This window comes from Anomaloglossus baeobatrachus, chromosome 3 (genome assembly GCF_048569485.1).
Source record: "Anomaloglossus baeobatrachus isolate aAnoBae1 chromosome 3, aAnoBae1.hap1, whole genome shotgun sequence".
Classification (NCBI taxonomy): domain Eukaryota; kingdom Metazoa; phylum Chordata; class Amphibia; order Anura; family Aromobatidae; genus Anomaloglossus; species Anomaloglossus baeobatrachus.
In genome coordinates, this window is record NC_134355.1 from 219,928,822 (window position 1) to 219,954,420 (window position 25,599).

Below are 25,599 nucleotides of genomic sequence, written 5' to 3' on the forward strand. Positions count from 1 at the left end.
CAGTCTGCATACTGGATGAAAGATTATTGCTATATTTTGGTGGGAATGCTAATCATATTGTTTACTGTTTAATGGTTAAAATTTTCAATAAAAATATATATTAAAAATAAAATAAAAAAAAAAATAAAAGGTGCTGGATTAACACCCACAGTCCCCAGAACTTAACCCAATCAAACACTTGTGGGTAGATCTGAAGAAAAAGCTGTATACACATCCAAGTGAGTCGATCAGTATGCACTAATATTGGGACAGTGTAGAGGAGACCTAGGATTTCGATCAAGGCATGTTTGAATCTGATTGAGAGCATGCCCAGAAACGTTCAGTCCGTGTTGACAGTTAAATGTGCATTTACAAAATACTAACAAAATAATAAAAATATAAAATTTAGATTTTTAAGAGCAAAACATTAACAATTAAGTGACTTCACAAGAATCTGCACAACTAATCATATGCTAAATATTTTCAAGTCAAAATTATGTACGAGATAGCCAAGATGATTGTCTATAAAATTATGATAGTCTCACATATAAAGCTCTAGTAGTTGGTGAGCTATGGAGCATGAAATTGAAAAGTTTAAATGGAATCTGTCAGCATGTTTTTGCTACTTCATCTGAAAGCAGCATGTTGTAGGCAGAGAGATTCTGAAACTAATCATGTTTAACTTCATTTACTGGGTGCAGAGTTCTGACATTATCTAAGAATTGAGTTTACTGAGCAGGGAGAACTTTCCCACCAACACCAGTCTCTCTAAAGAGATTGAAACCTTATAGTCAATGCACAATCATGGCAGGGAGCGTGCTGGACAACATGGCATGAGCTGGTCACAGCAATGATAAGGGTCAGGCTGCTAAAACAAACGTGGCAAATAAACAAAAGATGTCTGTGACAAGACAGGCATCCCTGAACTTTGTCTTAACCCTTACAGCATGTTGGCTTCAGCTTATATGGCAAAAACCTGCTAACAGATTCCCTTTAAAACATTGTTAGGCTATGTTCACACAGGGCAGTTTCATGTTGCTTTTTCCATTGGCTTTATGCAAATGTGCTAATAAAAAGTTGATTTTTACAGTACCAGCAAAATCTATGAGATTCCATGAATCTCATGCACACACAGACACACACCTGCTCTTTTACCTGACAAATGGCAAAATGATGCGTTTTTGCAAGAAGAAGAATGTCAATTCTTTCATGGTAAAAAAAAAAAGGCAGCAAAAACACTCAAAAACATGAGAGTTTTTACGGCATTTTTTTGGTGAGTTTTTGTTTAAATAAAATTAGTTTCATTCAACATGTACTCTAGACAAATGACACCAAAAATGCCGCGAAGGAAAGAAATGAATAAATAAAAGCACCAAACAGGCTGAAAAATTGCCCTGTGTGAACATAGCCTAACTCTTTTGCTTGTCAGTGGTACTTTAATATTTCAATATATATGGTTAGAACTGCTATTTCAGTATTATAGTCAGCAGTGACTGCTTTTATATTCTACTCAAAAATCTTTTTTCACTATCCATATTTGTGATGTGCGCCTTTTTTTGTTTGTCCACTACATCTTTTTAGTTGATCAATTAATGATTTCTTTTAATGATACTTTTAGGACTCGACTATTGTTTTATAATGCGTTTTCTTTTCTATAACTTGCCGACTTGTTTATTGCCATCTACACTGGAGATCAAAATTAGAGAACAACATACAATTTCCTAAATGTTAAGGTCATTGTGTAGTCCCATGTGATTATAGCCTTAGAAGAGTAAACTAGCAGTATTTTAAGTTTATCCAAAGCACATACAAATGTAAATGAGATAAATGTAAATGAACATTGATAAAAATTAGAGAACACCTAGAGATACCTGCAAGTTATTGGTGTTAATCTGGCACCTTCTGCTAATTTCCTTAATTATCTGACAAGCCCTATGTAACTGACATCCTAACTTTCCAGTTTACACTGACTTTGCAAAAATGGTGTGCCGTTCCAAAGTGACTGAAACCCTCTGGGAGCAGGCTGTCCAGATGAAAGCTAAAGGGGTAACCCTATCAGCCATAGCAAAAGAAGATGATCATTTCAAGTCTGTGATTTTGAGAATATTGCATCTTTACTACATCACAAACTCAAGTCCCGCAAGAAGACTGGTTGCATTCATAATCATTTCAACACTGCAGCTGGAATTGCTCACGAGGTCAGCACTGACCAGGGTAAGGATCTGTCTCGTCATACAGTGTCATGATGTTTAAGAGCATTTGAACTGCAAGCTCTCATTAGCAGAAAGAATCAAATGGCTAGACTCACCATTGGTGAGGAGCATGTTGTGTGGACAGACGAGAAATGATCCACAGCTCATTTTAGTGAAAGCAGGTTTAATTTATTTGGTTCTGATGGAAAAATTATGTTCGTCAACAAACTGGGGAGAGACTGAACCCAAAATGTGTTAAGAAGTCAGTGAAAGGTGATGGAGGAAGTGTCATGGTTTGGGGAATGTTTTCTGTAGCAGGAGTTTGACCTCTCATACAGCTGCATAACAGAGTGAATGCAAATGTGTATCAGAACCTTCTTCAAGAACACGTGGTTCCTTACTTGTATTCATCACTCCATCGCCCAGCAATTTTCATGCAGGACAATGTCCCGTCATACAGCAAAACAGGTAAAGCAGTTCCGTGAAACAGAAAACATTGAAACAATGAAATGGACAGCCCAGAGTTCTGATCTAAACTGAATAGAAAACCTCTGGAAAATCCATGGTAAAGTTATGGCCAAGAAACTCACAGCAGTCAAACAACTGTGGAAGAGACTGGAAGAAGAGTGGATCAAAATCACACCAGAGCAGCGTGAGAGACTAATGATATCCTGTGGCCGCAGATGTGCTGAATTCTAAGCAAAGGCCTGTGCACTTCCTACTGATTGGTGACTGTTGTTACCTTCAGAAAATTTAGTTATAATCTTTCTCTGTGCTACAGTCATTGCTGTTCTCTAATTATGATCATCACATTTTGGGCAACATAAAGGTTTTATGATGATAAACTATGAATCTTTTGTAACACACAGTTCTAGTGGCATGGTGCACTCTTTACAAAAAAAAAAAAATTCAAATGTTGATCAATGTAAGTCACATTATTTCTGAAAAAAGCAAGTGATCATACAGTGCTCTCTAATTTTCATTTCCAGTGTATGTCTGGGACGGACACAGATAAACACACACACTGCTATAGGTCTAATTACTTAGTTATACATTCAAATGTTATTACTTAATTTTTTTTTTTTTTAAAAGGATCATAATCGTGCATGTGCACGTATATACACTGAACAAAAAAAGAAAGCAACACTTTTTGCTCCCATTTTTAACGAGCTGAACTCAAAGATATAAGACTTTTTCTATGTACACATAAGGCCTTTTTCTCTTAAATATTGGTCACAACTTTCTTTAAAAGGTCATGTGCACACAATGTGCTTTTGCATGCGTTTTTTCATGCAGATTTTAATCAATACTGCAAGGAAAAACATATGCCAGCAAAGTATGAAAATCCTGACTCGCTGTGCACATGTTGCTTTTTTTTTCCTTGCAGATTTAGTTGCAAAAAAAAAAAAAAAGAAGAAGCAGCATGTCAATTCTTTCAGCATTTTTTCCTGCGAATGTAATCCACTGCAGTGCTCAAGCTCCATCACTGCAGAGGATATCGTCAATACTGCACTCGCTGCACTGACACATCGCCTCACACATCATGCATCCGCATTGTGTGTGAGGCTCTTCATAGCTCAGTAACCCGTGGTTCTTATGGTGATGACCCACTGTTGCCATGGCAATGATCGGGTCCCTGTGATCGCATTACAGAGACCCGATCGCCAGGGAAACGTAAGCGATGCCTCTCCCTTACTCTTGAATGCTGCAACTCCATTGATCGCAGGATTCAGTTGGGATTAACTACCGGGAGCGGCGCGGGCGCCGCTCCAGGCAATAAGAACTGGGTCCCGGTTGTAACATCATCCGAAGACCTGGCGGCGATCTCTGGTACAGCACCTCCACCCCCGTGATCGCCATGACTAAAATCCAAATGGAAAAAACGGCAGGAAAAAATGCGATAAAAAAAACAAGCATTTTTTTCTGCTGCGTTTTTCCTGCCAAAACATGCAGTTGTGTGCAGAAAATCTGCACACAACTCTGCTACGTGGGCACATACCCTATATCTTTGTTACTGACAACTTCTCCTTTGTAGAGATAATCCATCCACCTAACAGGTGATAGACGCAGTCTGCCATCTGCCCTGTAACTGAAAACTGGATTCATCCATGAAGAGAACACCTGACGTGCCAGACGCCAAACAATGAGTATTTTTCCACTCGAGTCGGTTATAACAAACTGCAGTTAGGTGGAGAGTGACCCCACTGAGTACGACAAGCAGCAGATGAGCTTCTTGGAGACAGTTTGCGCAGAAATTCTTTGGTTATGCAAACTGATTGCTGCAGCAGCTGTCTGGGTGGCTGGTCTCAGATGATATTGGGGGTGAAGATGCTGGATGTGGAGGTCTTGGGCTGGTGTGGTTACATGTGGTCTGCGGGTGTAAGGCCGGTTGTATGTACTGCAAAATTCTCTGAAATACTTTTGGGAGATGGCTTATTGTAGAGAAATAAACATTCAATTCACGGGAAACCGCTCTGGTGATTTATTATTGCAGTCAGCAAGCTAACTTCACGCTCCCTGAAAACTTGCAATCTTGATGACCAAACAATCAAATTATATCTAGATTTCCTGGTCAGTATATCATACAGCATACTTGATAACCAACAGCGGAACAAAAGATACAACTTCGATAATGTCTACAAAATAAAATTGTACCATCACAAATGTCACTCCTCAAATGAAAGACCTTGGACCCACTGTGCTGTGAAAATCTGCCAAATTAATATTGAAGGTATCAGCCGCTCAGAATGTGTTTTCCTCTACAAGTTCCTCACTGATAAAATAGATGTACTTGTTTTTCAGGAAACTCATGTTGAAAATAATGATCAACTCCTAGTTTGTGGTCCCATTTATGGCTTTGATCTAATTGGTGCTACATATGACTTTCATTATGGTGTAGCCACATATATGAGAGGTAACATTGAAAACACAATGCTTGTATCTATATCTGCTGAAAATGACATCCATGAAGTTGTGAGCAAAGTTGCTGACATCACAATTCTTAATATTTGAAGTGCTTGAAAAATCCTTCAAATCCAAAAAATGTGGTGCTGATACCCAAATAAATTAAATCAGAAGAAACTTCAATTTACCTGTTTCCTGTGGAGGGGATTCACAGTGTATCAAATCCTAGTGAGCAGCAAATCAGCACAGAGATTGTGGAGATTGATCCTAAAGGGATCTATGGGTTTGATCTAAATTGAAACAAGGTGAGGGCAATTTATGCACACTTCTTAATCATTATTTATGCATTTGAACAACTACATTTAGAGTGGCGCCGCGTGTGTCCCTTTTTATTTTAAACCCCTCAAGGGATACCCTCATAATTCTTAATATTTACAAGCATCCTGCAGTAAAATGGCCCAACGAAGTCATTCATGTTCACCCACACACACTACTGTATACACAGGAGATTTTAATAGCCACCACAAGCTCTGGCAATATGCTAGCAATGATGACAATGCCGAGCATCTGGTAAACTGGTCTAAAGTACATAACTAGAGTTGATCGAATCCGCCAAAATCCGGGACCAGCAGATCACTACCAGATTGAAAAAAAAAGTCCAGATCCGCTCCGGATTCCGGTGCCAATATAAGTCTATGGGACCAGAATCCGGAGATTAATAAACGTTTGTGGAGGGGATAGGGGGGGTAGGAGCGTGCGCAGTATACTCACCCGAGGCTGTGTCATGGCAGCAAACTCCTTCAGGGTCACAATTTTCCCTTCCGGAGCCGACAATTCAATATTCATTGTTTTGCCCGCCCACTAGCGCATGTATTTGGTTGCAGCTAGACGCGCCCCCATTCTGAGTGGCAGTGTGTCAGCTGACTGCAACCAATCACAGGCGGCAGGATGGTCGGTGGGTGGGGAAAGCAGTGCAAGTGTCTGCAGGTCAGTATGGTGAATGTGCATGTGTTTCAGAAACACATGCACACTCCTGTCAGAAATGTACGCGGCTGTTGCACTCGTACAAGTCTGACATGACATCAGCCGGCACAGCCTGCGCTCTCTGAAAATGAGTGTGCATGTACCTAGAAACACATGCACGTTCCTGTCATAAGTGTGCGCGGCTGTGTCGGTGATGTGTTTTCTTTTATTATTATTTAAAGAAATAATTAAAATAAAAAAAACAGCGTGCGATCCCCCTAATTTTGATACGCAGCTTACATAAAGCTGGCTGGGGGCTGGTATTCTCCGCCCGCAGCCGCCCGGTATTACCGCATCTATTAGATGTGACAATCCCGATGCAATACCAGCTCTTCCCGTTGGCCTGCAGCGGTGGCAATCAGGATGATAAGGGGTTAATAGCAGCTCACAGCTTCTACTAAACCCTAGGTTAGTGATAGCACAAGCGTCTATGAGATACCTGAATCACACTAACCTGTACATGAAAGTAAAACAGACACAGAGAAAAATCTTTTATTTGAAATAAAGTACAAAACACACACCCTCCTTCACCACTTTATTAACCCCCAACACCCTGCAGGTCCGGCATAATCCACACGAAGTCCCACACCACTTCAGCTCGCCTACATACAGCCAGCGGCCATAGAGCATGACCGCTGGCTGTGCAGACAATGACTGAGCTGCGATTACTGCACGGCCGGCAGATACTGTCACAGGCTAGGAGCGTATCTGCCTGCAACCAATTGCAGACAATAGGATGGCCGGTCGACAGGGAAAACACGGAAAGCTGTGTGTATACGATGCACAGTACAGAAAGTGAATGCACAACCCGGAAGCAGTGTGCCGCCATGACACAGAGTCTCGGTGAGTATCATATGCTGTTTTATTTCTGTTATTCTTTATTTTTCAATTTTCCCCAGTGCCGGATCCGTATCGTGCACCCAGAATCCCAGATCCGGGTCCGGCAACCAGAAATCTTTGAAAGAGCGCAGATCCAGGCTTTTGCAGTTTGGATCCGCTCAGCCCTACACATAACACATTCCTGGTTTTTGACACAAAGGATTTTCCAACTTTCCAGTTAGCAGCCTGGTAGAAAGGATACAATCCTGACTTATGTTTTGTCTCATGTAACATTCAACCTTTATCTACATCTCGATGTGTTATCAAACATTTCCCTTGTAGCCAGCATTGCCCTGTCATCATCACAATTGGAGTTTCTATTCCTCTTCGTATCCACGTACTCGATGGAATTTTGCCATAGCCAACTGGAAGAAGTTTGCAGATCACCTTGATAAGTGTATCGGCTGGATACCTCCAATCCGTAAAAACTATGAACGGTTTTGTAAAGCTGTTATTATAGCTGCAAAGAAATCAATACCACATGGCTTTCGCAAAGAATACATCCCAGGATGGTCTGATGAATGTGAACAACTGTACAGACAATTTCTTAAGAGTAAAGATGGTGAAATCGGTGAGGAATTGTTGAACAAACTTAATGTAGCACGTTGTGTTAAATGGATGGAAAGAGTTGAGAATTTGGACTTTGAAAGGTCCAATAGAAAAGCATGGTCTCTTAAGAAAACTAGAAGGAAACCGTAAAGTAAAACAGAAAACGAATGCTATAACTCCAAATCAAATCGCAGCACATATTATGAACATCGCAAGAAGCCCAAAAGACCCAGCTCACACCATAGAAGTTAAAAATAAGGTTAAACTACTAAAATCATCAGTGGCGCCAACTGAAGAATACTCACATGCTTTTAAAACCTGTGACATTGAAATTGCCCTTGCTGAAACTAATGCGGGCGTCACACGGTACGATCTATCGTGCGATCGCACGAGCGATCGTACCCGCCCCGTCGTTTGTGCGTCACGGGCAATTTTTTGTCCGTGGCGCACATAGTCATTAACCCCCCGTCACACGCACTTACCTGCTGAGCGACGTCGCTGTGGGCGATGAACATCCTCTTCCTGAAGGGGGAGGGACGTTCAGCGTCACAGCGACGTCACACAGCGGCCGGCCAATAGAAGCGGAGGGGCGGAGATGAGCGGGATGTAAACATCCCGCCCACCTCCTTCCTTCCGCATAGCCGGCGGGACGCAGGTAAGCTGCAGTTCATCTTCCCCGGTTTGTCACACGGAGCGATGTGTGCTGCCTCGGGAACGATGAACAACCGGAGCACAGAAGGAGGAACGACATTATGACAATGAACAACGTGTCAACGAGCAACGATAAGGTGAGTATTTTTGCTCATTAACCGTCGCTCGTAGCTGTCACACGCTACGATATATCAAACAATGCCGGATGTGCATCACTTACGACGTGACCCCGCCGACATATCGCCCGATATATCATACCGTGTGACGCCCGCATAAAATTCACAAAGCTCCCAGCTCTGATGGATTCAACCTGAAATTCTCAAAAACTGTAGACATTATCTGAAAAAATGGATGGCAAAGTTCTCAGATATTATGGAGAATGCTCAAGTCCCTAGTAAATTAAAACATGCCAAAATAATTGCATTGTTAAAACCTGGAAAAGATAATCCAACAAGCTATAGACCCATTGCCTTATTGAATTGCTTATATAAGCGCTTAGAATGCTTAATTTACAACAAGATAAGTTTAAAGATATTCGATTTAATACCCATAGAGCAAGCTGACTTCAGACTTGCTAGAAACTGTAGTGAACAAGTTTCAGCTTTAACAACTGTCAATGAAGCTGAATTCCAGAAGAACAAGAAAGTTTCAGTAGCATTTATCGATCTCTATGCCGCATATGATACTGTGTAGAGGGAAGGAATGTTATATGTTTTAGAAGGTAATTCCATGTAAGAAAATGATGTATCTCTTGAATAATATGATTGCAAATCTAACCTTTCAACTTATTCTGGGTGATTCAACCAGTTGTAAGAAATCTTTAAACAACGGACTGGCCCAGGGATCAGTGCTGGCACCTCTCCTGTTTGCCCTGTACCTAGCTGATATTCCTAAAAACGTGTCACGGAAATTTGGATAAGCCGATGACTGGGCACTTGCTACAGTAGGCAAAACAATGGAGGGAGCAGAGGATGTTCTTACAAAAGATTAAATAGACAAATCTCCATATAACCGTATCAACCATAATTGCAGATGACCGCCATCCTAGGGTCACTCTACCGCAGACACAAATTCCATATTATGAACAAGAAAACAGGAGAAAGAAGATTTCAAATGTGTAAACATATTTTATTTAGCAAAAAAGGGGGGGATTTTGATGAACACACATGTAAAAAGGGTTAAAAACATACAAAAAGGTGGGACACCGGTATAGGCATGTAACATACAAGTGTAAGGATATGAAGAAATATATATATGGAGAGTATAATCATGTCAAAATGTATCATTTTATACAATGAAATTTATCATAAACATAATACAAACATAATTGCTCTTGTATTAAAGTGGCAAGTGCAGACAGGAGATAACCCATAGAAAAATATATTAATGGGAAGAGGTCATATGAAAAACTGATTCCTAACACAGGGGATAGCAAACGAAAGTTATGTAAGCAGGGAACAATTTCCCTATATATAGTGACTCACACATATTTAATCCTCTAAGACAAAGTACCAAATGCAGATGTCAGTATATCTCCCAGATATCCCAAATGGAGGGACCTGTATATATTCAAACCTCAAAACAAATGTGCCAAGTGCATAAGGAGGTCAAAAGGAGGTAATCATTATCCTTAATAGGATCATATACCCACCATAAAGTGCAAGTGCCAATATTATCTGCCAAAAAGCCGGACTCCAGACCCAGTGTTGGAGCTCAGTTTAAGTAGGACCGTGAAGAAGGCACATAGTGCTGAAACATGTAGTCCCTTGCTGGAGTGCTATTATTTGATTGGAGTTCCTCATAGGTTTATATGACATAATGGATTAATAAAGAAGTTTTTTACAATTCTGGTGAAATTTCATCCTTTGGTGGATCCCAATTCTCCTACATTTCTATTTGTTTGGGCATAGTCCCTGCCTGGATCCCTGCAGAACATAAGGTGAACACCGACCATTGCATCAAGAGGAACTACTTTTTGGTGAGCTGGCTATATGTTTTCTACATTGTTTGACTATTGCTTTCTGGGAGTATTAGCCGAGCATCCATAATCAAATTATGGAACTTGAATTTTTAATACATACGACTGATCCCACTAGTGTAAAAAAAAAATATATATTTTTTTTGCTATGGAGGTGGATTACTGCAACACAAGATGCAATAAACTTGCTTTGATATTTAATGACAATGCCAGTGGAGTGGATACAGCACCTGAGGGATTGAATTCCATCATGTATACATTGGAACGAATTATGACAAAGGGACAGAAATTATGGTGGGACCATAATTCTCTCAGCTGTTATTGGGAGAGGAAAATGATCCCACGTGGTCTGAGACTAAAAAAGTGGGTACAACAGCTTATAATGATGAATTCCAGACCAAATGGGAAAATGTTCTCAGTGAATGCTCTCTCAATCTTAAAAAATTAATCATTGAAGAAGAGGAGATTGAACTTAAAAAACTTAGTGATGAAATTAAGACTGTGAAAGATTCCCTGGAAATTTATCAAAGCAATGACTCTTATAAATCATTATATGAAAAAATAAAACAAAAATTGAATAAACTAGAAGATACCATCATTGAGACCAAAAAAAGAAAATACACACGAGATTTGGAGGATTATAACAACAAATGTGTATATAACTGGAGTAGGAATCCATCATCAATATTAAAAAAAAACGGAAACCCTGGTTTAGCAAACAAAGTGACTTTTCAAAAACTCAAGAAAATACGGACACTACTTTTGGTGATACTTCAGATGATTATTCGGATTCATCTGTGGCTTGCGTATCCAATAATGGTACAGAAAGAAAAAAATCTTACCAAAGAAATTTCAATAATGAGGGAGCTAAGCCAAAAACGGAAAGGAAGGAGAGGAGGAAGACGGCATAAGGGGACAGGCTTAGAGGGGCGGAGCTAGCCGATAGCAAGATAAGAAGCAGGGAGACGGAGCTCCTGCTTACCTGACAATACAAGGAGACACAGAGACCGACCATAAGGAGCAGGATACAGGCGATGGTGCACAGTAGAGGACGGACAGCGGAGGCAGAAGAAGCGGGAATTCCCCGTTATTTCAGCTCCCAGACTGAGCGGCAGACCAGCAGTCCCCTAATCAAGATGTCGTCGGCTGGGAGACACACACGGCTGCAGGACGATATGGAGGCCTCACAGGACCTGGACACCAATGCTGGTAGGGATACTGTGCCCCCGACCACTGAGCCCCAAATCGACCAAACGGAGACCCACAGGGAGACCAGTAAACTGGCAGGACAAGCCTCACAAAACACTCCAGACAGGGAAGGCCAGAATCCCAGCACAAAAGCTCCAAAGGCTGCAAATGCAGGGGGGAGGTGGGGGGGGGAGTGTCACTGCTGCTGCTGCAGAACTTTCTCATAAGCAATCCCAAAATAGCATGGCACAGCAGAGTCCTGGAGGGGGGCCCCGACCTCAGCGACATGCAAAGGGAGGGAATGGGAGCCCAGTCCTGAATGTAACCCAGGGAGAGGATGAACACTGGGACTGGAAAGAACACATAAGAGCTATACCAACAAGGAGGGAGATGGATTCCCTGCTGGGAGAGCTGAAAGCCTCACACAAACAGGATATGTACAACCTGCAGTCAGAAATTAAGCAAGTGGGTCAGAGGATGACTGAAATAGAAGAAACACAAGAGCAAATACTCTCCCAAATAGATGCTCATCACCAAGTGTTGTCAGATCATTCCTTACAAATACAGGACATTCTAACCGACTTGGATGACATAGAAAATCGCCACCGTCGTAACAATCTACACATAAGGGGGCTAAAGGAATCAGTGGAAGCAGCACAGCTAGAGGAGTGGGCTCAAAAATACTTCAACAATCTCCTCCAGAGAGACCCGGGGCAGCACATTGATATAGATCGGATCCACAGGGCACTGGGCCCTAAACCGTCCGACCCTGCATGCCCAAGAGATGTAATTTGTAGAATCCATTTTTATAAAGAGAAAGAAGCTATTCTCAAAAGCTGCAGGGATAATGGGGCGGGCTCACACCAAGGGACTCCCCTGCTGGTTCTCCCAGATCTGGCACGCAGAACCTTACAGCTACGCAGGGCCCTGAGACCATTGCTTTCCTCTCTACGAGATAAGGATATCCCATACAGAAGGGGGTACCCTTTCCAGTTGTCAGCAAGGAAAAATGGGAAACCGGCAACTCTCAAGGGCCTGGGAGATCTCTCAAATGTTTTGGGGACTTTTGAGCTGCCCATGAATAATCTGCCAGACTGGCCAACACCGAAAACACCGGCACCTCTTCCACCTAGAGAGCAGTGGAATCAAGTTCAAACCAAAAAAGGCAGAAGATCCTCACAGTCTGCCTATCGCTGATGTGACTGGCGCGGCCGAGTTTGGATGATGGAGTTGAAAAGGGGGATCAGGGCCATCCTCTTATTTTTTCCGCACTATGCTCACCGATGTCGACCTCACATATGTTGTTTGTCTCTCCAATAGAGATAATACTTAATACATCTGCCTATTTCTGTCTATTGAGAGCTCATACTATATCAGAATTTAGTACCAATCATTATTTGAGGTCTTATTTTCAAGATGCTATGTTTCCTGATCTATATTTTTTTATATTAGGATGTTCTATTAGTCTCTGTGTTTCATACAGTTTCAAATTGGGGTGTCTCGGGCCTTCTCATCCACCATGTGCCTGGGCGGGGGGAGTTTTGGATACCCCATAGTATGTGCATTAGTCGGGGAGGAGGGCGCTCCAACCTGTTGCTGGAGGCTTCTCTCACCTCTCCTAGGGCTGCAGCGTTTTGCTGTACTTGACAAAAGTCAATATAGTTGTTTGAGAAATTTTCTTGAACTAACTCACGGGTTAACACTTTTCTTCCTTTGTTAACCTCTACTTGCTCTTCTTTCACTAACTTCGTTTCTCTTTTTCTTCCTCTTTACACTATCACTAAACATTCTCTATACCATGGTGTCACACCTAACCTTCTGCACGTACAATGCTAAGGGCCTAAACAAGCCAGAAAAAAGGAGCCAGATCATGTACCGTTTTCACAAACAGAATATCAAAATTGTTATGTTACAGTAGACACACTTCAGAGCAGGTGGTATTCCCAGCTATAAAATAAAAAATTAACCAACATGGTTCCATTGCCTTCACCCGGATCGTAAGGCATGTGGGGTCTCGGTGGCATTCCATCGGTCCTTTCAACCTGAAGTAGTTAATTTTTGCTTCGGCTTGGATGGACGCTATCTCTTACTTAAGACATCTTTTTTAGGCAGTATTTATACAATCGCTAATGTTTATTTTCCAAACCAGGGACAGGTGGCGTTCGCTCTAGAGGTATTTGGGAAACTTTCAGAATTCGCCGGCGGTTCCCGTATTATCCTTGGCAGGGACTTCAACATGATCCTGGACCCAGCAGTGGACTCATCTTCGGGTAGGTCAGCTGTCCCTCACTCTGCAATACGTAAACTTCAAAAAAAGAGTAGGGGTCTCTTAGACTGGTAGACCTTTGGAGGATCCTGCACCCCGGAGTCAGGGACTATAGCTTTCACTCACTAGCACATAATAGTTACACGAAAATAGACTATTTATTCATTTCCCATGATCTCTTAGACAACACTTCAAAATGTTCATTGGATACATTTTTGTGGTCAGACCATGCGCCAGTTTATGGAGAGGTGGGAATGTTAGATAGAAGTGGTTCGGAATAGACTTGGAGACTTAATGACAACTTATTGAAAAATGAAGCGTGCCTGGAAGAGATTCACACAGCAATTACAAATTTCGGGGCCTACCATGCGATGGATCCGACACCTGACCCAATAAAATGGGAAGCCCTGAAGTGTGTAATTAGGGGTATCTGTATCTCTCATGGTTCCAGACTTAAGAGGGAAAGGGCGACGGAGTTAAATGAATTATCACCACAACTGGGTCAGAAAGAAACAAACAAAAACACACCAAATGACGTCCTCAAAGCAGAGATATCTACTTTGCAGCACCAAATCTTATCCATCTTAGACCAAAAATCTTTGTGTTCTAGAGACAAAGCTCGGAAAAATGTCTTTGAATTTGGAGACAAAAGTGGAAGACTGCTTGCCCGGACTCTACATCCCAGCCAGGCTCAGCCTCTGATCCTTACTCTTAACACAAAGTCGGGGACCCAGATCCATTCTCCATCTGACATCCTAGATGAATTTAAGAAATATTATGCATCATTATATAACATACCATCACAACACAAGCCAGATGCTTTAAATTTTGAACGGGACACGCTAGAATACATACGAGAAAATAACCCAGGGAAGTTGGGGGTGGAAGAGGCAGAGGGGTTGGAAGCTGACTTTACGGAATCAGAACTTAAAGAAGTTATCACTGCTCTCAAAGTAGGGAAGAGTCCGGGTCCAGATGGCCTCACTCCTCGGTTTTATAAACTAAGTGGTGAGGAATGTGGATCTCTGATGCTGAAAGCTTATAATTCTACTAGAAGGTGGCCCGATTCTAACGCATCGGGTATTCTAGAATGTACGTATTGTGTAGTTAATGTATGATTTTTGTTATATATATATATATATAGATGTTGTTGTGTGTAGTTGCCAAGTGTGTAGGGCGCTGTAAATGTTCTGGGTGTTGTCTGGGTGGAGGTGTGTGTTGCGTTGTGTGTGTTGCGTTGTTTGTGGAGCGCTGTGTGTCTGCAGCGTTCTGTGTGTGTGGTGCTGTGTGTGTTGCGCGGTTTGTGTGGGTGTGGGGTGCGTGTGTGTGTTTTGGGGGAGGTATGTTTTGTGCAGTGTGTGTGTTGCGCGGTATGTGCGTATATTTATGTATGCCGCGGTGTTTGTGTGTTGGGTGTTGTGTGTGTGTGTGGCGTTGTCTGTGTGGGTGTCTGTGTAGGGCGGTGTTTGTGGTTCCCAGTGTGTGTGTGTGGTGTGTTGTGCGGTGCGCGTGAGGCGGTGTGTGTGTGTGTTTTGGGGGGAGGTGTGCACCCCCATCATACTCCATCCCCCATGCTGCGCACCCACCATCGTGCTCCTTCCCCCATGCTGCGCATCTCCATCGTGCTCCATCCCCCATGCTGCGCACCCCCCATCGTGCTCCATCCCCCATGCTGCGCACCCCCATCGTGCTCCATCCCCCATGCTGCGCACCCCCCATCGTGCTCCATCCCCCATGCTGCCCACCCCCAACGTGCTCCATCCCCCATGCTGCGCACCCCTCATCGTGCTCCATCCCCCATCATGCTCCATCCCCCATGCTGCGCACCCCCCATCGTGCTCCATCCCCCATGCTGCTCACCCCCCATCGTGCTTCATCCGCCATGCTGCGCTCCCCCCATCGTGCTCAATCCCCCATGCTGCGCACCCCCCATTGTGCTCCATCCGACATGCTGCGCACCCCCCATCGTGCTCCATCTGACATGCTGCGCACCCCCCATCGTGCTCCATCCCCCATGCTGCACACCCCCCATCGGGTCCGAGCGTAGCAATGTGTGCCGGGGGCGGGGCTGAGCGGGTGAGGCGTCAGCGTATGCCGGCTCCCTGCACATGTGTACCGGGAGCCGGTGTACGCTGGTAACCATGATACACATCGGGTAACTAAGGGAAGCGCTTCCTATAGTTACGCGATGTGTATCATGGTTACCAGCGTACACCGGCTCCGTCACGATCCCAGCATCGCAAGTGTGCCAACGTGTGGCGGGGCGAGCGGGCGAGGCATCAGCGTATGCCGGCTCCCTGCACATGTGTACCGGGAGCCGGTGTACGCTGGAGCGGGCGATGCGTGCGGAGGGCCGGGGCAAGCGGCTAATTCATGCGGGGGGCGGGGCCAGGCCGAGGCGAGCGTCCAATCGCAAGTGTGCCAACGTGTGGCGGGGGCGAGCGGGCGAGGCGTCAGCGTATGCCGGCTCCCTGCACATGTGTACTGGGAGCCAGTGTACGCTGGAGCGGGCGATGCGTGCGGAGGGCCGGGTGCTGGCTCCCTGCACATGTGTACCGGGAGCCGGTGTACGCTAGAGCGGCCGATGCGTGCGGAGGGCCGGGGCGAGCGGCTAATCCATGCGGGGGGCGGGGCCAGGCCGAGGCGAGCGGCCAATCCGTGAGGGGGCGGGGCCAGACCGAGCCCAGCGGCCAATCCGACAGTTGTCACTTTTATGACACTGTCACGGTGACACTGTCACGGTGACACAATTTTGGAGCAAGACAGAGACAGACAGAATAAGGCAATTATATATATAGATATCTAAAACATGTGGCTTTCCTAAACAATCTCTCCAAGCCCGGATAGCGGTTATTTCCAAGCCGGGGAGGGACCCCTTACTTTGTGCAAACTACAGACCAATATCGCTTATCAACAGTGATGTTAAACTATACTCCAAAATGATTGCACTTCACCTACATCCATATATCCCAAGATTAATTCATAAGGATCAGGTTGGTTTTGTTCCCGGGAGGGAGGCACGGGACAACACCATTAGAACCATGTCCTTGATTTCATGGGCTAGAAAGCAAAAAATCCCTGCCTGCTTTTTAACGGTAGATGCTGAAAAAGCATTTGATAGGGTTCGTTGGGGTTTCCTTGAAGCCTCACTCCAGGGGATAGGGATTCACCCTCGGCTGAGAAATTGGATAATGGCATTATACCAAGCTCCCACAGCTCAGGTGAGCATTAATGGTCGCTTGTCCAGTCCAATTGAGATTAGAAACGGCACCAGACAGGGGTGCCCATTGTCCCCATACTTATACATCATAGTGATGGACTTTTTAGCAAACGCTATTAGGAGGAATCCTTCAATCAGTGGAATACAAGTGGGCCCCCGTTCCCATAAGATGACTGTGTTTGCAGACGATTTATTGCTCTATGTTACTCAACCAAGGATAAGCTTATCGGCTGTCCTGGTGGAGTTTGAGAAATTTGGTAGATTGTCTAATTTTAAGGTCAACCTCCAGAAAACAAAGATATTAAATGTGTCACTCCCTACTGTAGAAGAAAGATCACTTAAACCTTCCTTCCCATTTAAATGGAGTAGTAGCGTTATTAAATATCTAGGGATTAAAATACCAGCAGACCCCCAAACTCCACAGATCTCTTGCACTCCATTCAGAGGGATCTCACAAATTGGCATACCCTCCCAATCTCTTGGTTCGGTAGAATTAACACTATAAAAATTGATATTTTACCCAGAGTTTTATATTTATTTCAGACCATCCCGTACAATTTGGGAGAGCCCTTCTTCCATAAACTAAGAAGGATGATACGGCATTTTACCTGGCACGGTACCAAATCTTGCCTGAAACATTCTCTAGTAATACGCTCCCAGTGGGAGGGAGGGACGGGACTACCTGACTTTAAAGCCTACCATGTGGCGGCAGTTGGAAACTGTATTCTAGATCTATTACACAATAAAGAGAATAAATTGTGGGTAGAAATGGAACATACCTTGGCTCCAGCTAGTGCATTGGGAATTTTTTGTCTGTCCTCGGGTGATCACTTATCGAACATAGAACTGACTCCATTCCTCCTCTCCCTAACTGGCACATGGCGCACCATCAATAGAAGATACGGCTTGACCAAAAATCCGGGACCTCTGATGCCTCTGGTGGGTAACCCTAAGTTCCCCTGTTGGCTACACGAGTTTCACCCCAGTCTTATCTCTGTCTACACAATGGGAATTCCCCATGTTAGGGATGTGGTATCCTCCGCAGCTTGTAGAACATTGAACTCCCTATTGGGAGATAGAAGGACGGAACCAGGACACTGGTTTCTTATCTTCAACTTCGAAGTTACGTGGATTCTTTGACACCGGGGTCCAGATCTGATGAGGGAATGACCCATTTTGAAAAGCTATGTATTGCTCAGGAGACACCAACTCATGTTATCTCTACAATCTATAAAATAGTGTCGCTACAGAGTGGGGGAGGGGGCCTGCCCGGATACGTAGACCAGTGGCATAGAGAGATGGGTCGTGTTTTTCCTGAAACAATTTGGAACAAAACTTTTACCTTAACACACAAATTAAAAGTATCCAGTAGGATACAAGAACTAAATTATAAAATTTTATCCAGATGGTATAGAACGCCAGACAAACTCCATAAGATTTTCCCAGAGGTTGCCGACGAGTGTTGGAGGTGTCGGGGATCACCAGGGACAATGCTACATGATTGGTGGACATGCACAGCGATTAGAAAACTGTGGGATGAAATTTTCTCCCTATATAACCAACTTACACAGTCGGAAGTGACCCCCAAGCCAGAGAGAGCATTACTTTCCATGTTTAATGGATCAGTCCCCAAAATCCGTAAAGATTTCCTATCTTATTTTGTAATCTCAATGAGACAGATTATTCCCAGACAACTGGAAAACATCCTATGAGTTGAAGAGAGTAGACTGGGTGGAAGCTGTAGATACTCTGCGCCGTATGGAGGAGCTGAGGGCATCTGACACAAACACAATTCAGACTTGGATCACAACCTGGTATCCCTGGATTGAATTCAGAGAATCTCAACAATTTCAGATCTGGCTAACTCAAGGTACTCTAGAATAGAAGGGGTCTACGATTAGTGGGTCTTGCGACCGAGGGACTGGTGAGGTGACATCATGGTGATATGTTTCTCTTTTCTTCCTTTTCTTTTTCCTCTCCTTATTCTCCCTTCCTGCTCTATGTCTTACTTCTCTTTATTTCTTTCTATTTAATCTTTCGTATATTCTATCTTAAGGAATCCTAGAGTGGGAGTTCCTGCACCTGTTTCTTATAGTTGAGTAGTATAAAACAATCACATATGTTACAGTGTACGTCAGACAATTACTACGAGGGGCTTTCCTATTGTTGTGTTTTGATTGTTTTTTCTCTTGGAAAAGAGACGCTCCCATAGGGTTCCAGGGATCAGTATAATATCAATCGGATCCCGATGAGACCCTGGAAACCTTATTCCCTATATGTAGAGGATGTCGTTAGCGTCGAAACTTATTGTTGGACTGCCTCTTCAATATAAACATACACTAAAAGAAATGTAACTGTCAAAATTATACTTTTTGTAACCTTGATTTGATACAAATATATAATAACAATAATAAAGATATATTAAACATAAGACGACAGGCTTACCAGGACAAACTCTGGAAACGGAAAAAAATAACTGTACCATTCTATAACCTTTCCAGTTATATACTTTCAGCACCGTAACTTTCACTTTTGTCAAAAGAACTCAGTTTTTCCCCGGCATGTAAATTTAATGTGTATGACACAGTGTTGGATGTTAATCGTCTAGCACGTTGTTTAACTCTAAAATGTAATTTTGAGGATAATGTTGGTACTGATAATATTTGCTCTACAGACAACAGGGATGTTGAAAAATTACTTACGTTTGAGGAACAGGTGGGGTTTTTTAATCTGAGACAACTAGAATCTGAAAGTTCCAAAGAATACCAGGTCAATTTAAACAATTTCTTTCATGTAAAAAATACAAAATTTTACCCACTCAAATCCAGACCTCCTATGCTTGATGTTTTTCAAGAAGTGGTGAAAAGAGATTTAATGGAATTGAATAACAGAGCGGAATTGACCCATCATAATCTGACATTTCTTGAACATAAAGCTCTTCAGGAATTGAGCAAGAACAAAGATTTAAAAATTGTCCAGTCAGATAAAGGTGGATCTATTACCGTTCTGGATGCTGGCTTATATAAAAAACTCAATTCAACCGCATTGGAAAACTCCAGTGTGTATAGGGAACTAAAATGAAAATCCCACTCTCCCTTTCAATGAGGAAATGAAAAAATGATTGCAGGAAGGTGTATTTACTGGAGCTATTTCAGATAAGTTGAGTGAAGCTTTGTATTGTGACCATCCTATTACATCCATCTACCACTCACTTCCCAAGGTGCATAAAGAGGATTTTCCTCCCCCACTGAGACCTATCATTTCAGGGATTGGATCTTTCAGCGAACGCCTTGGGGAGTGGGTGGATCATTATTTACAACCCCTTGTGGCTCTAACTCCTAGTCACCTGAGATATAGCAAAGCAGATATTAATATGGTAGAAAAAATTGTATGGGGGAATGATTATCTGTGGCTCTCATGTGATGTTATCGGATTATATCCGTCAATTCCACATTCTGTTGCATTGGAAAGTCTCAGATATTATCTATCCAATTACAGTGAGTATACATTATTTTGTTTTTGATGAGAAGTATCATTTGCAGATACAGGGAGTGAGTATGGGAGCCAAATTTTCACCATCTTTAGTAAATTTAACTATGTCAGTGTGGGAGGAGAGATATAATTTTTATTCCCACAATCCATTTAGTCACAATATTTTTTGGCTGGGATGCTTTATTGATGATTTGTTTTTTGTTTGGAGGGGGAAGAAGGATTCTGCGTCTTCCTTTTTTTCATATCTAAACAATAGTTTCAATATTAAATTGACATGTCACACGAACGAGTTATCAATTAATTTTTTAGATTTGACCTTCAATACAGATCCAAAGCGGAAAAAGGTGTTGGTAGAACCCTATCGTAAACCCACTGCTGTGAACAGTATACTGATGGCAAATTCATGTCATGCCAGTCATGTTATCAGGAACATACCCACTGGTGAATTGATTCGAACTAAAAGAAATAGTACTGAAGAAAATACCTATTTGAAAGAATCTGAACAGTTGATAAAATGATTAAAATCTAGGGGTTACCCAAACTGGTCTCTACAAAGAGCAAGAGGCATAGTGGATAACTTAAATAGACAGAATTTGTTGGAATATAAAAATATCAAAGAAAAAAAACAACAATCTGGGTATAGTCTTCAGTACTAAATTTAGTCCACAGTATCAACAAGTAGACTCCATTATTAAAAAACATTTACCCATTCTGGAACAAAGTGGTGAATTGAAAGAAATACTTAAGAAATACTGAATTGGATTTGTTGCTAGGAGGGCTCCTACTATAGGATCCATGTTGACGGCAAGCTTATTCACTGATCCAGACGAAAAATTGAAACAAAATTGGATGAAAACTGTAGGCTGTTATGGCTGAGGTGCAAAAATCTGTAAGTGCTGCAAGTATATTGTTAAAACAAAAACATTTTCTTCTATAAAAAAAAAATGGAAAAAACGTTGAAAATTTTTCTTTCATTAACTGCAATACAGAAAATGTAATATATCTTATCGATTGCAATATTTGCAGACTTCAATACGTTGGTTGTACCACTAATTCTTTGAAACAACGTATGAGAAAACATTTGTCTGACTCAGTGAATTTGCCCATTGCAGGAGCCTCTGCGGTCTCTAAACACTTCGCAATTGTGCATAAAGGAGATTTAAAAAGTTTATCCTTTAGGGGAATAGAAGTGGCTTCAAAACCACACAGGGGTGGTGATTTTAGAAGTAAAATCTTATCCAGAGAAAGCAGATGGATCTTTTTACTGGAGACTAGAGTTCCTGACGGATTGAATAGCAGAATGGATCTAATCACACAATATTAAGAAGGAAAGGAGGGGAAAGGTTTTTTTTTTTTTTCCTTATCCCCCTCTCCTCTTTATAAAAGGTTATACATTCATCCTGAGCCTATTCTATGATATTGTACCATCTGTGAACCATATTGGTGATTGTCTTTGATATACAGATCTTGCTTGTTACAGGATGTATTTTTATATTAATATATATATATATATATATATATATATATATATATATATATATATATATGTATTTTTATATATATATATATATATATATATATATATATATATATATATACACACACACACACAAACTATCTAGTCGCAGTTATCCTATATCATCGTTTATTTATTATCAAACGTACGCATTATTTGTCTATGTATAACACATATTCAATATATGTATTTTTCTAGCAATATTCTTGAACTGAGTTTCAACCATCTGCTCAGATGTTTTTAATTGGCCTGTTTCACTGCTTTAATTGAGGGTCATTTGAAAATGTTCCACAATAGAGGATATATTGTTAGTGTTGGAGCTCAGTTTAAGTAGGACCATGAAGAAGGCACATAGTGCTGAAACATGTAGTCCCTTGCTGGAGTGCTATTATTTGATTGACGTTCCTCATATTTATATATGACATAATGGATTAATAAAGAAGTTTTTTACAATTCTGGTGAAATTTCATCCTTTTGCTGGTTCCCAATTCATATCTATCTATAATCTATCTATAATCTATCTATAATATATGTGCATGTATATATATATATATATATATATATATATATATATATATATATATATATATATATACACCGTATTTTTCGCTTTATAAGACGCACCGGATTATAAGACGCACCCCCAAATTTGGTGAAGGAATAGAGAATTTTTTTTAATAAATGGGGTCCGTCTAATAATGCCAGTGTCTGTCTAACAAATCATATAGAGTATATGTCCCTCATAGCCCCCATCCTAAAATTAGCCCCCTTAATCTGGATATGGCCACCTTATATTGAATATAGCCCCCTTGGGCTGGCACACGTCCCCCAGTGATGCAACATGTCCCCTATGGCTGGCACAAACTGGCCCCCTGTGGCTGGCACACACGCTACCCCCTGTGGCTGGCACACACGCTGCCCCCTGTGGCTGGCACACACGCTGCCCCCTGTGGTTGTCACACACGCTGCCCCCTGTGGCTGTCACACACGCTGCCCCCTGTGGCTGTCACACACGCTTCCCCCTGTGGCTGTCACACACGCTGCCCCCTGTGGCTGTCACACACGCTGCCCCCTGTGGCTGTCACACACGCTGCCCCCTGTGGCTGTCACACACGCTGCCCCCTGTGGCTGTCACACACGCTGCCCCCTGTGGCTGTCACACACGCTGCCCCCTGTGGCTGTCACACACGATGCCCCCTGTGGCTGGCACACACGCTGCCCCCTGTGGCTGGCACACACGCTGGCCCCTGTGGCTGGCACACACGCTGGCCCCTGTGGCTGGCACACACGCTGGCCCCTGTGGCTGGCACACACGCTGGCCCCTGTGGCTGGCACACACCCTGGCCCCTGTGGCTGGCACACACGCTGCCCCCTGTGGCTGGCACACACGCTGCCCCCTGTGGCTGGCACACACGCTGCCCCCTGTGGCTGGCACACACGCTGCCCCATGCTGCTGCTTTTAGTAAAATAAACTCTTTCCTTACCTTCTCCAGCACTGTGCTCCCTCGTGTACCCCTCCTCAGGGTTGAGCTCCGGCCTCCTGCCTCCTGCCTGCATTTCCTGGTTCACAGTCCCGGTCATGTGATCGGCACAGCAGTGTGTTATCTCTGCATGCCTGATCATAGCGGCAGGAGGGAGGGCAGGAGGGAGACGGGCAGATGCTGGAGGAGGTGAGTAAAGAGTTTATTATTTTACTATGGGTAGCAGCATGGGGGCCATAGATAACACAGGGGGAGGGGGCATTTGTGATCAAAGGGAAGCACGGGCAGATATAATATGCACAGCTCCCCCAGCCCATCACCGCGGTGCAATTTCAGCACCACAGGGGTGGACAGCAGCTGTGCATATTATATGAGCGGGTGCAGGAGATCAAACGCTGCCGCCCTCAGCTTCACAAGTCTATACCAGCCTCCACCAGCTCCCCCAGCACCGCTCCAGAGCGGCCCCACCTCCCCTGGACCCTGCAGTATATAATCCGTATATTCGGTTTATAAGACGCACCCCCTACTTCCCCCAAAATTTGGGGGAACAAAAGTGCGTCTTATAAAGCGAAAAATACGGTATATATATATATATATATATATATATATATATATAGTGTGTTACGTGCCTATACCGGTGTGTCCCCCTTTTTGTAGGTCTGTAACCCTTTTAACATGTGTGTTCACCAAAATCCCCCCCCGCTATTTTTTTTGCTAAATAAAATGTTTACATATTTGAACTCCTTTTTCAATAATGGAAATTAAAGCCCAACCTATCGAAAACAGAAGTATGTTGCTTTCATTTACACATTGCAAGTGCTAAGACTGAATTTTAAGTACAATTTGAAGGCCAATTTGTTAAACACAATTTCAACCCTAAGTACTTGGGTGTAATCCTTGATAGAAGTCTAACTTTTAACACTAGAAGTCCCAGAGAGGGGTCATTAAACATTTCTACCATTGGAACCCTATGGAGCTCGAAATTCCTGGGACTTCTAGTGTTAAATCCCTTTTGGATAATGTGGCGCAGAAACTGAAAGCATGTAATAATATTATTCAGAAACTCTGTGGATCCTCCTGGGGGATCAGCAACACCTGTTTTGAGAATATCTACTCTTACCATGGTGTATTCTCCTGCAGAATAATGTGCACCAGTATAGTTAAAAAGCTGCCATGTAAACCTAATTGACACTCAGATGAACAACTCTATGTGTATACTATCTGGTGCTATTAGACCTACACCTGTTCACTGGTTACCTGTGCTGAGTGATATCGCACCTGCAAATCTAAGAAGACAAAAGCTACTACTAAAGAATACACTAACGTAGTGAATAATGAAAAACTCCCACTACACCAAAATATCAGAGATGTTACAATACAACGATTGAAATCAAGACATCCAACCATCCAAACTGCAATCGCCTTGCATGAACATGAGTTGAATTTAGAGGAGAAATGGCGAGAACTTTGGGTCAGAGTAGTAGACGGTGAGCTCCAAATGTTCCCTAACTTACAAAATCCTCCACCAGGCTTAAATCTACCATGGAAAACATAGGTTAAATCGCATTAAAACAAACTTTGGTATCTGTGCAGATCTTATACATAAGTAGGGAAAATTTGACTCTCCTACCTGTGACTGGAGCAGACCGTTAAACTATCCAGCACATTGTTGAGGAGTGCCCCCTTAGATCCTACCCTGGTGACAAGAATGATTTCTATACTATAAATGATAATGCTATTGAATACATAGGAAACCTCGATATCTGACTTGGATTTTTATCCTTTTTGATATTTTTCCATCATTGTTTATTGTCCAGTGTTTATTTTTATATGATGGTAAAGTATACGTTCATACGATTAAATAAACTTGCAGCATGTGTGCCATTGGACTGTGTGATAAACTGCACATTTGTGAGTGGCTTTTTATTGTGGCCAGTCTAAGCCACACCTGTACAGAAATCATGCTGTCTAATCAGCATATTGATATTCCCCACCTGTGAGGTGGTAACAAAGAGTTAGACCAATTTGTAAATAATATTTTTGGTAGAGCAAGGATTATTTTGCACATAGAAAATGTCTTACGTTTTTTTTAATTCAGCCATGAAAAAAATGGTAGCAAAAACACAAGTGCATTTATATTTTTTATCAGTGTTTTTCCCTCCTTGCTCCCTAGTATCTTTCTGCTTTACCTCCCCATACATATAAGATCATGTTCAATAAGTACCAGTTACTAGCAGTGTAAATGTACAGCACAGGGTGGGAAGAAGTTAAAATTCTTGAT

At 42.6% G+C, this 25,599-nt stretch overlaps 1 protein-coding gene across 9 annotated transcripts in view; it reads right to left on the minus strand.

Annotated features, from left to right (window-relative positions):
- Window positions 1-25,599, minus strand: part of CEP170 (centrosomal protein 170) — a 974,470-nt gene that overhangs the window by 817,256 nt on the left and 131,615 nt on the right. The gene's annotated exons all lie outside the window — the stretch shown is intronic.